Source organism: Gossypium raimondii, chromosome 5, assembly GCF_025698545.1.
Source record: "Gossypium raimondii isolate GPD5lz chromosome 5, ASM2569854v1, whole genome shotgun sequence".
NCBI lineage: Eukaryota > Viridiplantae > Streptophyta > Magnoliopsida > Malvales > Malvaceae > Gossypium > Gossypium raimondii.
The window spans coordinates 43,277,968-43,283,011 of NC_068569.1; the positions used below are offsets into that span (position 1 = coordinate 43,277,968).

Here is a 5,044-nt window from a genome sequence, read left to right on the forward strand (position 1 = left end):
ACATCTCCACCTTTGATTGTTTATGAAGGTGAGTGATTCATTCTAGATAGCCGATGTGACTGAAGATGCACTGAGGTTGAAGTTGTTTCCGTACTCATTGGGAGATCGAGAACGAGCATGGCTAAATTCATTGCCACCAAGTTTCATATCTACATGGCAAGAATTAGTAGAGTGATTTTTGGTTAAGTACTTACCACCTGGCAAAAATGCTAAGTTGAGGAACGAGATCACAACTTTCCAACAACTAGATGACGAGTCTTTGTATGAGGCTTGGGAGCGATTCAAGAAGTTACTTCGTAAGTGTCCTCATCATGGGATTCCTCATTGTATCTAGTTGGAGACATTCTATAATGGTCTCAATGCACATACAAGATTAATGGTAGATGCTTCCACGAATGGTGCAATTTTGTCTAAGTCTTATAATGAGGCTTATGAGATCACCGAGAGCATCACGAGTAATAACTATCAATGACCAACAAATCGAACAGCTTTAGGAAGATGTGTAGCTAAAGTTCATGAAGTTGACTCCCTCACTTCGTTATCAGCTCATGTATAATCTATTTCTTCTATGATAAAACAGTTAACCACTTATAGTACTAATAATTTTGTAGCTCAGCCACCAAGTCCGTTTAAAGTAGTTTACTGTGTGTACTGTGAGGAAGGTCATTCTTTTGAGAATTGTCCATCAAATCCTGAGTCAGTGTACTATGTGGGGAACCAATATCAAAATAGGAGTGGACAAGGACCCCAGTCCAACTTCTACAATCCTTCATGGCGTAATCATCCTAGCTTTTCTTGGACCAACCAAGGAAATGGACTGAACAACTACTTATTGCAGCAAAGACCCAACCAATCTCAAGGGTTTAATCAGCAAGCTCCAAAACCACCTCAAGCTGAGGCATCAAATAGTTTGGAGAACTTGTTGAAAGCATACATGGCAAAGAATGACGCTTTGATCCAAAGCCAAGCAGCAACACTGAAAAATTTGGAAATCCAGATGGATCAGTTAGCTACGGAGTTACATAATAGACCACAAGGAACCTTGCCGAGCGATACTGAGAATCCAATAAATTTGGGTAAAAAACATATCAAGGCAGTGGCATTGCGAAGTGGTAAAATTCTAGAACCCTGATTGATTGATGTCGAAGATAAGCCCGTTGGAAAGAGTCAACCAAATGTTGAAGTTCCTACACCAAAGGAATCAGAATCTACAAAGTCTAACAAGGTAAACCTTGACCTAGTGAATTCAGATGTTTTAACATCTTCTTTGGATGCAGATTTACCTACTCAGAAAAGTTGTCTGGTTTAACCGAAAGTTCCATCACCTCCATATCCGCAAAGATTGCAGCAACACAAGTAGAAACAAGAGGTGCAATTCAAGAAGTTTTTGAATGATCTGAAGCAGTTACACATCAATATTCCATTGGTGGAGGCTTTAGAACAAATGTCAAATTATGTGAAGTTTATGAAGGATATACTATCCAAGAAAAAAATGATTGAGTGAGTATGAGACTAGTGCTTTGACAAAGGAGTGCAATGCGTTCCTGCAAAACAAACTGCCACCAAAATTGAAAGACCCAGGAAGCTTTACTATACCCTGTAACATTGGTGAATCTTACTGTGGTACAGTTTTGTGTGACTTAGGAGCGAGTATCAACTTAATGCCTAAGTCTATTTTCAAGATGTTAGGAATAGGTGAAGTAAGACCTACAACTGTGATGCTTCAGTAGCGGATCGATCTTTAGCATATCCCAAAGGAAAGATCGAGGATGCTTTGGTAAGAGTCAATAAATTTATTTTTCCTGCTGATTTCATTATTTTAGATTTTGAAGCAAATAAGGAAGTACCAATTATCCTCGGGAGACCTTTCCTAGCCACGGGAAGAACGTTAATTGATGTGCAGAAAGGTGAACTCACCATGCGAGTTCAAGACGATCAGGTAACCTTTAACATTCTTAAAGCAATGAAATTTCCCAATCCGGCAGAGGAGTGTTCAGTTATGGAAGAGATAGAAACCTTGGTTTCTTTGGAAAGCAATTTTGAAGAAGATCCATTGGAGAAAGCTTTAGATCTTGACCCTTTGGAGGATGAAGAAGGTAAAGAAATCATGGCTTTGATGAAAGCTAATCTGAGAAATTATATTCAATCCACACGGTTTGAACCGTTGGAGTTGGAAGTTAGACAATTTGTGCAACCCAAGTTGTCAATCGAAGAACCACCTAAACTTGAACTAAAGGTATTTCCTTTCCATTTGAAATACGTGTATTTAGCTGATTGTTCTACTTTGCCTGTGATTATTTCAGTGGAACTGACAAAAGATCAAGAGGAGCGATTAATTGTTGTTCTAAAGAAATTTAAGAAAGCAATTGGTTGGAGCATAACTGATATTCGAGGTATAAGCCCCTCATTTTGCATGCATAAAATCATTTTAGGAGAAGGCGAAAGAGCTCGAATTGATGGGAAAATGAGGCTCAATCCTATTATGAAAGAAGTTGTGAAAAAGGAAGTGATTAAATGGTTAGATACAGGAATCATCTATCCTATTTCAGATAGTTTGTGGGTAAGTCTGATGCAGTGAGTGCCGAAGAAAGGTGGAATCACAATTGTTGAAAATGAGCATAACGAGTTAATTCCAACGAGAACTATTACCAGTTGGAGAATCTATATTGATTACAGAAGCTGAACAAAGCCATTCGGAAGGACCATTTTCTGTTGCCTTTTATGGATCAGATGTTAGATCGACTGATAGGTAATGAATTCTATTGTTTTTTAGATGGATATTCAAGATATAACCAAAAAGTTGTAGCCCCGAAGGACCAACATAAAACAACCGTTACTTGTTCGTATGGTACATTTGCTTTTACGCGAATGCCTTTTGGTTTATGAAATGCACCTGTAACTTTTCAATGATGCAAGATGGCAATATTTACTGATATGGTCAAAAATTTCTTTGAGGTTTTCATGGATGATTTTTCTATTTTTGGTAACACTTATGATATCTGTTTGAGTAATTTGGCTAAGGTACTGAAGAGATGCGAAGAGACGAATCTTATCCTTAATTAGGAAAAATGCCATTTTATGGTTAATGAAGGAATTTTCTTCAGTCACAAGATCTCAAAGAAAGGAATTGAAGTTGACAAAGCAAAGGTGGACATAATTGAAAGATTACCGGCCCCAATTAATGTGAAAGGAGTCAGAAGTTTCTTAGGCCATGTCGGTTTTTATCGAAGGATTTCTCAAAAATTTCTAAGCCGTTGTGTTTATTGTTAGAGAAAGACACAGTGTTCAATTTCAACAAAGCATGTTTGAAAGCTTTTAAAGATCTAAAGAATCGATTAATTACAGCCCCAATAATAGTTACACCTAATTGGAACTCACCTTTTGAGTTGATGTGTGATGCAAGTGATTGTGTTGTTGGAGCTGTGATGGGTCAAAGAAGAAATAAAGTATTCCACCCCATTTATTATGCAAGTAGAACCTTGACAGGAGCCCAACTCAATTATACGGTAACTGAAACGGAACTATTTGCTATAGTTTTTGCTTTTGACAAATTTCGTCCATACCTTATAGGTACCAGATTTACAGTATTTACTGACCCTGCGGCCATTAAATACTTGCTCACGAAGAAAGATGCAAAACCAAAGCTAATTCGTTGGATACTTTTACTCCAAGAACTTGACCTTGAGATCCAAGATAGAAAGGTGTCGAAAATCAAGTAGCTGATCATCTGTCGAGGTTGGAGCAAGATAAGGTAACCCAGTCTTGTGTGCCTAACAACGAGAATTTCCCAGTTAAGTACTTATTTGAGGTAAGTCGAATTCATGAAATACCCTGGTTTGCTAATTTTGTCAATTATCTTGCATGTGGAATAATTCCTCGAGAAATGACATACCAACAAAGGAAGAAATTCCTTCAGATAGTTGATATTATTTTTGGGAGGATCCGTTTTTGTTTAAATAGTGTGTAGATAATATAATTTGAATTGTTCGACGTATGGGGCATTGAGTTCTTAGGCCCATTTCCTTCTTCATATGGGAACAAATACATCTTAGTTGCTGTGGACTATGTATCCAAGTGGGTTGAAGTTGACGCATACTCTACAAATGATGCTAAGGTAGTCATGTGATTCCTACATAAGCATGTGTTTACACGATTTGGGACACCAAGAGCTATTATTAGTGATGAAGGTTCTCACTTTGTCAACAAATGGCTTAAGTGGTTGCTTGATAAATATGATGTGAAGCACAAGATTTCTACTGCCTATCACCCCCAGTCTAATGGACAAGTTGAAAGAGTGAACCGTGAAATCAAAGGTATCCTTAAAAAGGTAGTACACCCTAATAGAAAAGATTGGTCTCGAAGGCTCGATGATACATTATGGGCCTATCGAACAACATTCAAGACTCCGTTAGGAATGACTCCTTATCGGTTAGTCTTTGGAAAGGCATGTCATTTTCCATTATAATTGGAGAATAAAGCTCACTAGGCTTTGAAGCAGGTAAATTTTGATCTTAAGCAAGCCAGTGAGAGAAGGATGTTACAACTTGATGAGTTGGAAGAGCTGAGGTTGTTTTCCTATGAGAATGCCAAAATGTGTAAAGAAAGATCAAAGAGATGGCATGATAGTCATATATAACCTCGCGAGTTTAAAGAAGGTCAAAAGGTGTTGTTGTTTAATTCAAGGCTGAATTTATTTCCTGGGAAGCTGAAATCCCAATGGAAAAGACCTTATACCATCCACTGAGTTTATCCTTATGGAGCTATTGAATTGTACGACAATTACGGAGGTACGTTTAAAGTTAATGGTCAATGTCTCAAACACTACTGGGATGGTGAAGTTAAGCGAGTTGAATCTTCATTCAAATTAACAGACGCTTGATTTTGCATAAACTCATCTTGTAAATAAATAATTAATTAGAATTTATTTTCTTAAATTAAGTACATTTAATTAATTCTGTCTAAGAAGATTGGAACTTAAGTGGGACCGCTGTGACCCCTCCAACCTTTCCTGGGAGTTAATTTAATATAATTTGTTAAGAAGAAA

General features: G+C 37.4%; 1 non-coding gene across 1 annotated transcript; it reads right to left on the reverse strand.

Moving 5' to 3' along the window:
• Positions 1–211: 211 nt before the first annotated feature.
• On the reverse strand, positions 212–318 carry LOC128041530 (small nucleolar RNA R71). The gene has a single exon (XR_008196539.1). It is a non-coding gene; the product is annotated as a small nucleolar RNA R71 (small nucleolar RNA).
• Between the last annotated feature and the right edge of the window lie 4,726 nt (positions 319–5,044).